The sequence below is a fragment of the Erpetoichthys calabaricus genome, chromosome 2, assembly GCF_900747795.2.
Source record: "Erpetoichthys calabaricus chromosome 2, fErpCal1.3, whole genome shotgun sequence".
Classification (NCBI taxonomy): Eukaryota; Metazoa; Chordata; class Cladistia; order Polypteriformes; family Polypteridae; genus Erpetoichthys; species Erpetoichthys calabaricus.
In genome coordinates, this window is record NC_041395.2 from 23,691,024 (window position 1) to 23,704,807 (window position 13,784).

Consider the following 13,784-nt stretch of genomic DNA (forward strand, 5'->3'; position numbering starts at 1 on the left):
GTCTGCTGGTCTTCATAGCGAGAAAGAGAGAAAGCATTAGAGGACAGCGCCAAGCCTCTGGTCTGGTGGGTAATCACAGTTATTGGAGCCCTTAAGCTGTCTCTCATGTGCCCATGTGTAACAATGTCTTTGACAGGTGGCATTTCTAGTAACTATATAAAATTTGTGAGAGACTTGAGTGCTTTTATCCTTGAAACGTGTAATTTGATACTGGTTTGAATGCCTGTGCATTTTTGAATTTAAGTACTCTAGTATCCTGCATCGTCCAAAGGCTAGGCTGAGTGTTAGTCTGGTAATGTTTCGGAGTAAGTGAGTGTATTCTTTGATGGACGGGTGTTCCATCCTGGGATGGTGCCTACCATTCTCCTGTTGCTGATGGCACCAGCATGGCCTCTCTGGTAACAAGTATCATGCTCAGAAAACTGACAGATAAGTTAATAGATGGCACTCAAAAAATAAATGTATAAACTGAAAACGCTTAAAACATCCTATTTAATAAATGCATTTACTATAATAAATATTTAGGCACACCCGGTGAAAGTAATTTCTCAAACCTGCCAATTTTTAAATGAAATAGGTAACAAAGTAAAACAAATTAACAGGAAATCATTTCTACAGCAGCAAAAGCTGTAAGCTGAGATCCTCGTGCTCTTGAATTCTAACTTCTCATCTTTTGTTCATTTCTAAATGTATCTTTCCTCATCCATTGTTATTCCAATATTAACTCACACAGAGCAGCGATCGACTAGGATGTTGGCCACGACAAGCAGCGCAATCATCTGCTCGTCACTTTCCCTGATAGAGGTATTTCATTTCATCATGAGACGCATGCCTCTTGCTCTACTAACAAAATTAAATCACACCTTACATCAGCCTATCAACACAAACAAAGCCTACGGAAGCCACTTATCTCTGGTCCACCTGTCTATGAATGCCTAAAGGCTTATTAAGACCTCAGGGACTGCCGGTTTGCTTTTATGAAAAAGAAAAGCACTTGTGATGGCCTCTGGGCTGTGTCTTTATGAGGCTATATTTGAAACACCTGCTCTAAATATGGGGGGTGATTACAGTTTAGGTCATCCTGGTGGATTCATCCGTGCATTTAAAGTACAGAACAACACATGGAGTCCTTACTTTTTATTATTCCATGGCTACAGCCTTTATCAGGTCAAGTTAGACACCCTGGCCTGGAAGCTCACTGCCAGCGGACACTCCAGTGGTTATGCCAGTGTGACAGAAGAAGATTTGCACTGGGTGTGACGAGGATGGACACGATTAGAAATGAGGACATTACAGGGTCAGCTCAGGTTGGACAGTTTGGAGACAAAGTCAGAGAGGCGAGATTGCGTTGGTTTGGACATATGCAGAGGAGAGATGCTGGGTATATTGGGAGAAGGGTACTAAAGATAGAGCTGCCAGGCAAGAGGAAAAGAGGAAGGCCTAAGAGAAGGTTTATGGATGTGGTGAGAGAGGACATGCAGGTGATGGGTGTTACAGAACAAGATGAAGAGGACAGAAAGATATGGCAGAAGATGATCTTCTGTGGCAACCCCTAACAGGAGCAGCCGAAAGAAGAAGTAGAAAACAGAAGAACTGTTGGTTTCTAGTATATGGTCATTCTCATCTTCTGGTTCTCCATCTTGTGCCATTTATGTCATGGCAGAACAGCATTACGGTGCCTATAAAAAGCATTGACCTTGGAAGTTTATTGCTAGACGACACTGAATGATAGTGAATTTCATTTGGCTTTTTGACACTAGTCAGCAGGAAAAGACAATTTAATGTCAAAGTGAAAACAAATCTCTGGTAAGTGGTCAAAATTAATCTATATATATAAACATCAATCAGATAGACCCTAAAGAACCATCTTTCCTGTGTCAAATAGAAATTGTCCTGGGTCAGCTCACTGCACCCTGTCTTATGACAGACGCCTGTATGAATAACCTGCCATCACAGCAAAACGGCTTTGTCAGGTATTAACCCTAAGTAGCTTGAAAGCAGTTAACTTTTCTTTCACACTGGTTTCCTTCTACCTCCAAAAACTTTGACAATATTGGTTTAGCTGGTGTCACACATGTGCGCATAGGAGGCAACAAAAGGGTCTGGATGATTCTGAACCACTGAAATGTGGGGCTAATCATGTGCACTAATGCCTTCTCTCCTTTCTTGCATAAAATAAAACCTAACCCACTTCCTTCCGGCTTTGGAGCATACCCCAGTGATGTCATTTCCTCCTTTTTAGATGGCCCTCCTCTTCCTTCCCCACCAGCACTATAAAAGAACCAGCACTTCTTCCCTGGAGCAGTCTTGTCTTGGACTCAGTCCTATGAGGCTACTTTGCAGTGAAAGTTATAATACACGGGTCAGATCCCCCCAAACCTTCATATTTTATCCTTGTCTTTCTACGTAGGCAACTCTAAAATAACATGATATGAGTGAGAGTGTGAATCTGGGTGCATCCATGCTTATGAGATCAACGATTTTGTGTTTTATACGTGTAACTAGCTGAAATACCCAGCGTTGCCCGGGAGGAAAATAAAGTGTTTTTTTTTTTTAATTATTTGAGAAAAATATAATTTAAAAAAACACAACTTTAAAAATAAAAATAAATTAACAAACAATGAAGTCTCACTAATGTGTTTGTCATGTGGTCTTGTATGTACAGTATGTTATCATCCAGTAGAAGCTCGGAAACAGCCAATCTCTATATAATTTCAAAAGCAACAGGGGTGTGGTGGCACTCAAACATAAAGAATGTTGGCAGTCACCTCCAGTTCACTCTCTGGTGGTCATTCCGAGTGTCAACTGGATGATAACATGCATACAAAACTGCAAGATCACCCCCCACCCTACCCAGAAGGGGGTGTGTTAGGGCGGATTTCACCCTACAATATTTTTAGTCGACCAATGAGGAACATGTGTACCAAGTGTCATGAAAATCGCTCCAGCTGTTCGGAAGTAAGTTTGGAACTTACTGTACATACATACACACACACATACATTGACTTAATGAAACAGGACAAACTTTAAAAATCAATAGACTTTGGCACTGTACCTGATGGTGTTTAGCTCTGACAGGAAAGCATTCCCCACGTGGGGAGAAAAGCACATGGCCATGATATCTCTGGCAATCAGCGGCTACCCTGTAAAACACGCGTAGCTCTGATCTCTCTCTCAAAAACATCAAACGTTACTCCTTAACAATGTGTAGATGATAATGTCTGTTGAACAAACAGGTATCACTAGCTAAGTGGAGGCAAGGTGCACTTCAACACATGGTGAGATGTAGACTAACTCGAACAGAGGTTGGCAAGGGAATGAGGAAGGCCATGCCCCCCTGCTCTCGGCCCACAGCCACTTTGTTGGATTTGCATAAATACATCGGTACAGCAAGTGAACTATGTTACTTAGCGTGATGAGAGAAGTCGCAAAATCAACTGGAAAATTCAAGCAAATTATAGAAAACAATCAGATCTAAATCTGTTAAGTAATTATCTTGTGAAAAGCAGACAGACATACAGACAGAACCCCCTCCCCACCCTTTTGTGCATACCTGACCTTTGACTTATAATATATTGGTGATTTCTAGCTTATTCAGATACATAAAAAATATATTGGAATAAGCCTTATCGAGGTTAACACTTACATTGCTAGTGCCTAATAAAATATAATACTAATCTTTGTATGTGCTCATGATTCTTCCTGAATACATATTAATCACCATGGGCCTCAAGCATAACGTGCGCGTAGAATTCACAATAAAACATGGCGTATGGACAAAATCGAAAATGTGCGTATGCACAAAAAAATCCAGATGCATAAATCTGGGCGTACGTCATCTTCCACGTTCTTCTACTACATAAATCCCGGTCAGCGTGAAAAGTAACACATGTGCACTCGCCTGCTGTTCCACCCCAACTCCTCCCAGAATTATGCATCTTTGAATTTGCAAATCAATATAAATAGCCCCTTAAGTTCAGCGTTCTGTGAAAATACAATGGCAAAAGCATGGGGAAAAAATAAGAATTTCATCTAATACCAAGAGGAGGCAAGGTAAAATGTACTATTTGTTGATTTAAGCAGTGGTGTAAACAACAAAAGGAAGTTGATCGAGTGACATAGAGTGTTGGAAAAACTTGAAAGTTCAAGTTCACAAAGTTGCACAGTGCCCAAAATAAAAAAAGAAGTGGTCAGATTTCAAAGTTGCTGTGAAATGGCGAATCGTAGCCCACCGTCTGAGTGTCATATGGAATTTTATTAGGGTACAGAGAAAAAAAAATTGGGACACAGTGGGAAAAAAGCTGGAAATGTCAACTTTAATCTCGAAATTTCTACTTTAATCATGTAGTTTATTTTGTCATTAAATTAGAACATCATAAGCTTCATCTTAAAATCATTTAATTTACTAGTTTCTCATAGCCCATCATAACTAAAATAGCATCGTATTGTATATGTTCTTCTATGATGCATTTCATCTTAAAAATGATATCAAGAGCTCCAAGAAGATAGTGCTTGGAAATTGACTTAGAAGCCAGTCTTCATCATATGTAAATACATGCTTTATAAAGTGGCTCAGGTTGTGCAATATTACAACTGTAGTGCAAGTTTACTGTGAGGTAACTGTACTTATAAGTACAAACAGTTCTACAAGGAGCACTTGATGGACTGATTGAGTGTGTTTATAGCTTTTGGGATGAAACTGTTTGTGAACCGCGAGGTCCCTACAGGAAAGGCTCTGAAGCGTTTGCTGTATGGGGATGTTCAAATAGACTGTGTGCATGGTTGAGGCAGCATGTGCTTGATGTTGTATCCCAATAATCCGATCAGCTCCTGTACAACTGTGATTCCACACTCAGATACAGCGGGATAAATACTCTGAGTGGTGCAGTGAGACAAACAACGCTAAAGCAGCTATGGTATTTGGAATAATATTGTTTGGCCATTCCTTGGACCATTATATTGTTACAGGTTAATTACAATCAGATGCCTTAAACTAATAATGCGGTTAATTTCAGTGTATTTATAAAGACGCGTTAGAGATGTGGATCTAAAAAAGAAAGTGAAACCACACTGGAACAAAAGCACTGCTTTGATGCTGGATGCCGCGAGTTTATAAAACTGAGTGGAGAACTTGCATACGCAAGGGATTGACCTGGCGTGAAAATGTGCGTGGCTTTATGCCAAGTTTAGTTTTTATACATTGTGATGTGAGCGTGGAAACGGGTGTACGCAACATTTTTGTGCATACGTACCGTTTATACATGATGCCCCAGTACTGTAAATATATCGACGCTTTTTGATCTCACAAAATACACCATGCTTTTTCAAACCAAATTTTCAATTTTGACTCCATTTGCCTTAATTGTGTCTCAACTTTCCTTTTTGTTTAAAGTTATTTCTCCTAAGGAATTATGACAAAGTTGAATTTTAAAGGAAACATATTTGAGAATAATTTTTAAGTCTCACACGCCATCAAAGATCAACCTATCAGTAGAAAGATTTTCCTATGGGGTTTTGTTGAATTTTTAGTGGCTAGTGAAGTGTGTTGGTGGATCACCACCAATTCATGAAGGGTGATGCCCCCACTCCACCAATTGTGCTTGATTCACCAAGCACGGGGTCTGTCATTTGTGGTTGATTCACCAAGGATACAATAACAATAAAAATGTCTTTCTTGTATGGCCCAAAAATCACACAAGGAGGTCTGCAATGGGCGTTAACAGGCCCTAGGTTTTGAAAGCCCCTCTCAACCTTGACTCCCTAAGAAGACAAGAACAATTCCTAAAAAAACACTTGTGGGGAACAGAAAATGGAAGAAATCTTAGAAAATGCAAATTCAGAGAAAGATTCCCCCTTCCAGGCAGTTTGGGCATGAAATGGGTGTCAAAAAATGGGATAAATACAACATAAAAAGCAGAACAGAAGTAATCCTCTTCACTGAGCTGGATGGCGAATCTATCCTGGCCACCTCAGAAATATAATACAACAGAACAACAGTAATGGCATAAGCTACAAAGCAAAATGCAATAGTAGATTATATCACATATCAGGATTCAGATTGTTCAGAGTCCTGGAGTCCTCAGCCAGCAAGTGCCTCCTCCAAATTGGCCATTCCACAAGTGAGTCAGTGCTGGGCCAGCCAATCTGAAGAAAAGACTGTTCTACCCAATGATTCAAGTGCTCCGTTATTAAAGAAGATTTTTCCATAGGCATGCCAACAACATGGCAGTAGGGCAGTGGCACCAAGTCCAACATGTGAGAACCGAGAAGAGAAACAGAATTGATGAGGGTTAGTAACAAGTTGGGTAGCCCACCTGACGATCATACTGTAGTCTCAAAGGGAGCAAACTTTGACAATTGTGCTTGATATACCAAGGAGGATTCCAGCCCCCACCCCACACCCAGTGTGATGATCACACTCAATTTACCAAGGAAGATATATAGGGGTGAGACATGAAAAAAGTGGGTCAAGACACCAAAAAGTTTGAAAAACCCTGACTTAGTCAACAATCTAACATGTGGATCAAAACTCAGGGACAGGTCAGAAATAACACCTCAATTATGAGGGGGAGTCAAGCTAAAGTTAGAAAATGGGATTTATCAGAAAATGGAATGAACTTTCACAAAACTGATCAGGCCATTTCTCAATGTCGTCTCCACCCTTCTCAATGCACTTGTGCCACCTGCCTGGAAGTGCCCAGATTCCAGCAGAATAAAAGGTTTTGTCATGTCCTTACAGCCATTTGTGCACCTGAACACGACATGCCAAAGGGTACTACAGTCACTAGTGCAAGTTACTGTGACTGGCTGGAGACCAACATGAAGCCTACTATTCGATCCTACTGTCTCAAGGAGTCCTTTTGTTGCAAGATGGTGCCCACCAGCCCACACACTGATAAGAACACACAAAGCTTGACTGGAGAAACTGAAGTTTGAGGTACTACCACATCCTCCTTATTCGCCAGATTTGGCACTGTGTGATTTCCCACATTTTGGACCACTCAGTAAACATCTGGGTGGTTGTCGATTCAAGACAGATGATGACATGAAGAAAGCAGTGCACGAGTGGTTGTGAGGACAAGACAAAACCTTTTATTCTTCTGGAATCCGGGCACTGCCAGGCAGGTGGCGCAAGTCCATTGAGAAGGGTGGAGACTCCATTGAGAAGTGACATGATCAGTTTTGTTAAGATTTGTTCCATTTTCTAGTAAGTCCCATTTTCTAACTTTAGCTTGACTCCCCCTCATAGTAAAAGAAAGTTCCAAGAATCTGCTTAATGGCAAATAGAGTATTTTCTAGAGTCATCAACCATTGTCTCAGTCTTTTCCTGTTTTTGCTGAACACATTAATTAGCCGTCCAACATTTTATGGCAGTCGAATGTTCCAGTTACATTATTACATCCACTTTCCTCATAGATGATCAAATCTGGATATGTCCACATATGGTTAAAAATAGAACCAAACATTTCTTGGGGTGTTCTTCCTTTTTCACATGACTATTGTCACACACATGTGCATGGGAATCAGCTAAAGGGCTCAAATGAAGGTAATTATACCAGGGGATGGCAGAGTGCCCTGATCCTTTCTCTTTTTCATCGGCAGAGCGATCATGTGAAATCCCGAATGGATTTGATGTCACTTCCGGTTCCGGGCCCAATTGCATCACTTCCCCTACCTGACTTTAAAACCGCCATGTTTGCCTGAGATCTGTTAAGACCAGTTTAATATGAACCAAACCTTCATCTCTGGCAGCCATACTTCAGGTATACAGGCAGCTGCCTCCAAACCTTTTCCTGTGTTGTCTGAATCCTTTCACACTGCATTTTGTTCAAATGGAGCCCAGGAAGGTGAAATGACTTATTTAGGGTCACACCGTGAGTCAGATGAACTGGCAGTCCAGTGCAACATCCCTGGAACCTTTTAGCATTTTCTCATCCTTCCCATATTCCTATCTAAATGGACAAACTCCGCAAAGTGATCTTTTCCATTTTCTACAAGATACAAAGAGCCTACTTTGACGTCAGGATCTAAAAGTCAAATCTGACCATGTCACGCTACATCCAAAGGGTTAAACTCTTCCCTGCACGTTAGCCAAGAATGATGAGCCACATATAAATACCACAAGCTGCACGCTGCAGCCATATGCACTGTGAAGTGGAAATGTCAGAGTTTAATTTTGATTTTCATCAATGGCAGGCCTGCAATTATAACATCTGGCATCAGTTTCCCTGAAGGCAGGCAGCACAGAGAGATGCAAAAGTGGCACACGGCTCCATTATGACTCGTAAATCCAATAAGAGTTCATGCTACTCCAAACAAAAAGGTCCCCAATAACGCAAAGAGAACACTGTCATTAGCATCTAAAGAGCCTCAGGTAACAGACGGCAGTTGCAAAAATATAGTATTTCACTTTACATTGGCTTTCTGGGAAGCAGAGAGAGGGGTCGGCTAAGGCATAAATGTCTGCATGACTGATGGTGTCTGTTTAAGTGATGTTTTAGGCAAAAATAAAAAAATAAAAAAACAAAAAGCACACCCACACATTTAATCTTCAATACATTGGCACTGATTCTATTAGAATTTATTAAGCCTAACTTGAAACCATTTTAATTTTACAATAAATGTAATCTGCCTCCATAAACAAGGTCTGTTTAATATTAGTTTACATTTTAAATCCTGAGGCTTTGCAGAAAAAGAGTTTTTTCCCAAGCAGCCTCTGAAAGGTCTCACTTCTTTTTCAAAGGTTTACGAAAACGAACCTTCCTTTACACCAAACTGCAAATTAGAAACCCGAGTAACTTAAAGCCCCTCTTCAATCAGATAGGCCGTAATTCATTATAGGCAGGGCTTAGGTCACTGGATCTCCCCTTGAATCCGTCTGAATCTACCTGCACGTACCACCAGGTCCTTTGACGTGATTCTCACAAGCCAGATGGGCATGTCTGGAGGCAATACCCTATGAGGACTGGCATCTTATGATCTGAAGTTTGTTTTGAATATTTTAAAGCTAATCCTGGGTCTCAAAAGATATTTTAAACATGGTGTTTTGGAGATCGAGGAACCCAGTGGTCTGAAAAAGGTCTGAATTAATGGAAGCCACCCTAACTTGGTGTGTTCATTTAAGAAATGTAATGATTTACTTCATGAGGTACAAGTACTTAATAAGCAAGAATAGTTGCATCAGATATTTGAAATATTAAAAATGTTGTGTGTGAAAGGATCAGACTCGACACACTTAAAAAGCTATGGGGCAGCCACCCGTATATTAATCCTGGCTGCAATGAGTTTTGGAAGTAAGTGTCTTTAAAGGGGTCCAAACAAGAACTCTATCATTAGTGGTTAAGATTTAACACTAGAATTACCAAAGCCTACGAAAAACTCCATCCCACCTTAAATCCTACCTATAGGGGCGGAGTGGTGGCTCTGGGACTAAGGATCTGTGCTGGTATCCAGAAGGTTGCCGGTTCGAATCCCCATCACTGCCAAAAGAGATCCTACTCTGCTGGGCCCTTGAGCAAAACCCTTAACCTGTAATTGCTCCAGGGGTGCTGTACAATGGCTGACCCTGTGCTCGGTATGCGAAAACTAACAAATTCCTAATACAAGAAATTGTAAAGAACAGAAAAAAAAAAAATCCCAGAAGGAAGGAAGGAATGCGGAAGTGGTAGCATGTGGTTAGGAAGTCTGTGTGAACTCAAGGCGGCGTGGCTTCGGTCTTTCTGTGGAAATAAAGAAAGAGAGGTTAATACCCCACCTTTGTCCCCTGGCACGATATACTACGTTGCTCATCGGGTCTTTAAGCAGCTCCCCATGTGCATGTGCGACATCAAGAGCCTTTTGAACCAGAAGAAAAGGACTTTTAAAGGCGGTGATCAGCATGAGCTCAAGCGCGTGCAGAAGGAACTCCGAGTCCGGCTCAGGGCAGCGAAGGAGTAGTACAGGAGAAAGCTGGAGCAGAAGTTGCAGAACAACAGCATGAAGAAAGTGTGGGATGGGATGAAGATCATCACTGGCTGCAGCTCAAAGCGGGGTGCCACCATCGAGAGAGATGTGAAGAGAGCAAACCAAATGAACAACTTTTTTAACAGGTTTGACCACACTAACCCAATCTCACTTCAGAGCACTGCACCCTCCAACCATCCTTCTGCTGATACCAGCATAGCAGAGAGTTTCCCTCAACCCACAATTACAGCAGCGCAGGTGAGCAGAGAGCTGAGGAGACTTTGTGCCAGCAAAGCAGTGGGTCCAGATGGAGTATTGCCATGACTGCTGAAGGCCTGTGTGTTGGAGCTGGGGAGTCCTCTACAGCGCATCTTTAACCTGAGCCTGAAACAGGGGAGAGTCCCGAGGCTTTGGAAAACATCTTGCACCACCCCCGTCCAAAAGATATCACGTCCTAGTGAGCTGAACGACCACCACCTGAGGCCACAGGTCCGCCACGCCCTCGATCCTCTGCAGTTCGCATACCAGGAGAAGGTGGGAGCAGAGGATGCCATCATCTACATGCTACACCAATCACTGTCCCACTTGGACAGAGTCAGTGATGCTATAAGAATTATGTTTCTGGACTTCTCTAGCACCTTCAACACAATCCAACCTCTGTTCCTTAGGGACAAGCTGACAGAGATGGGAGTAGATTCATACCTGGTGGCATGGATCGTGGACTATCTTACAGACAGACCTCAGTATGTGCGTCTTGGGAACTGCAGGTCTGACATTGTGGTCAGCAGCACAGGAGCGCCGCAGCGGACTGTACTTTCTCTGGTCCTGTACAGCCTATATACATCGGACTTCCAATACAACTCGGAGTCCTGCGATGTGCAAAAGTTCACTGACGACACTGCTGTCATTGGCTGTATCAGGAGTGGGCAGGAGGAGGAGTATAGGAACCTCATCAAGGACTTTGTTAAATGGTGTGACTCAAACCACCTACACCTGAACACCAGCAAAACCAAGGAGTTGGTGGTGGATTTTAGGAGGCCCAGGCCCCTCATGGACCCCGTGATTATCAGAGGTGACTGTGTGCAGAGGGTGCAAACCTATAAATACCTGGGAGTGCAGCTAGATGATAAATTGGACTGGACTGCCAATACTGATGCTCTGTTTAAGAAAGGACAGAGCTGACTATACTTCCTTAGAAGGCTGGCGTCCTTCAACATCTGCAATAAGATTCTGTAGATGTTCTATCAGACAGTTGTGGCGAACGCCCTCTTCTATGCAGTGATGTGCTGGGGAAGCAGCATAAAGAAGAAGGACGCCTCACGCCTGGACAAACAGGTGAGGAAGGCAGGCTCTATTGTAGGCACGGAGCTGGACAGTTTGACATCCGTGGCAGAGCGACGGGCGCTGAGCAGGCTCCTATCAATTATGGAGAATCCACTGCATCCACTGAACAGTATCATCTCCAGACAGAGGAGCAGCTTCAGCGAAAGACTGCTGTCACCGTCCTGCTCCACTGACAGACTGGGGAGATTGTTCCTCCCCCACACTATGCGAGGGTAAATGTTAAAATTATACAAAGTTATTGTCTGTCTGTATACCTGCATTGTTATCACTGTTTAATTTAATATTGTTCTTTATCAGTATGCTGCTGCTGGAGTATGTGAATTTCCCCTTGGGATTAATAAAGTATCTATCTATCTATCTATCTATCTATCTATCTATCTATCTATCTATCTATCTATCTATCTATCTATCTATCTATCTATCTATCTATCTATCTATCTATCTATCTATCTATCTATCTATCTATCTATCTATCTATCTATCTATGTCTCCGCAATCCATGCATGCAGTTTCACATCAAGCACTCAGAGAGAGAGGAAGGATGGCAAACACATCTACAGTACCTGCAAGTCCATGAAGAAACTGATACATTAGGAGCATCCTTATATTATTTCACTTGTGTCCATCCATGCTCAATATAAACACCGGTTGCCACAAGTACTATATCCCTCCACAACAACAACAAAGTCATTGGGACAGTTTCCTGGGGTACAAAGGGTGTTCTGCTGTTGGAATTCACACCACACAAGTCAACCATCACTGGAGAAACCTTCCACAATCAAATCATTGACATGAGGCCATCTAACAGAAACATTGTGCGAAACTATCAACAGGGATGTTGCTGCTTCACAACAATGAAGCATTAAATGGATCCAAAAAACTATGTGGACACTAGGGCAGGCCATTGAGTTCTGAATCCCAGACATAACTTCTGCAAACACAAATAATGTGTTTTATTAAAGATGAATGCATTCTTGGAATTCAAAAAATCAGGTCAATTACACACAATATAATAAGTAGTTCTCCTTCTTATCGAGTTTTGTCCACCAACTTCCGACTCTCACTCCTGAAGGAAGGGAAATGCCTCTTCTGTACTGGACCTGGGAGTTCTTCCGGTGTCTCGACGTTACATGACAGAAGCACTTCCGGGTCAGGAAGCTGTTCACAACAGGGTGCCCCTCTCCGTCCAGTGTTCCTTGGTAATAAGCAAGGACACTGTCAGGGCTGCCCTTCCTTATTACAAATTCCAGGCAACCCTGGGACCAAGTCAGTGGAATACTGCCAACTCTTGCCACGGTGGATGAATTGCTCCTGAAAAAAATGTGTCCCCCATCTACTAATCTTCCACCCTGATTGGGACTTGAACTCATCCCCAACCTGGCTGATTTATGCCTTCTTGCAAAATAACGTGATGTCAAGTCACACTGCTTGGTTGCTAATCATAGGTGTCTGTGGTTCTCTGTGTAAAGAAAAACTTCCTAATGTTTGTGCGAAATTGACCCTTAACAAATTTCTAATGGTGTCCACATGTTCTTGATAAACTCGTTTTAAAGTAACAGTCTCTATCCACTGGACTAATTCCCTTCATAATTTTAAACACTTCAATCATGTCATCTCTTAATATTCTTTTGCTTAATCAGTAAAGGCTCTTTTAATCTTTCCTCATAACTCATCCCCTGTAGCCCCTGAATCAGCCTAGTCGCTTTTTTCTGGTCTTTTTTTAGCACTGCTATGTCCTTTTTGTAGTCAGGAAACCAAATCTGCTCACAGTACTCCAGATAAGATCTAATAGTCTCTGTCACCTTGGAGAAAATTTTAAAATGCCACAGTTTAAAATGTACAGCTCACCAGTTCTCATCTTGTCTGCTTAGTAAACCTAACTGTAAAGAATTAATCGTATTCAACAGTTGCTTCATGATCCAAAGCACTGAAACCTTCTTTGCATCCAATGGTGTTTTTAACTACAATTGTTCCTCTTCAATTTGGAATTGTCCCCAAATTGAATATAAAAAGGAAAGGAAAAAAAAAAAAAAAAATATATATATATATATATATAATAGTATCTATCTATCTATCTATCTATCTATCTATCTATCTATCTATCTATCTATCTATCTATCTATCTATCTATCTATCTATCTATCTATCTATCTATCTATCTATCTATCTATCTATCTATCTATCTATACAGAGCTTGTGGGGCAATTGGTTACTTGGAGAAAGAAAAGGAAGGACAGTAATTGGGGGGTTAGTACGTTTGAAAGAGAGAGTACTGCTGCAATAAATTATTTAATCGAAGGTTGCGCACGGTGCAGCAAGCATCTTATGGGAGGCAGGAACAATCTCTGGACGGGACACCAGCTCATCACTGCACCACCATGCCACCATGTTTAATAAATGCTTTAATTCCTATCATGATGAAAATGATATCGAGTATACATCTTAGTATTTAAATTGTTCAGAGAGCTGTAATATCATGAATGTAATGGATTCTGTGT

At 41.6% G+C, this 13,784-nt stretch overlaps 1 protein-coding gene across 1 annotated transcript in view; it reads left to right on the plus strand.

Annotated features, from left to right (window-relative positions):
* The window catches only part of mrpl23 (mitochondrial ribosomal protein L23), an 873,401-nt gene that overhangs the window by 577,404 nt on the left and 282,213 nt on the right, over positions 1-13,784 (plus strand). The window lies entirely within an intron of this gene.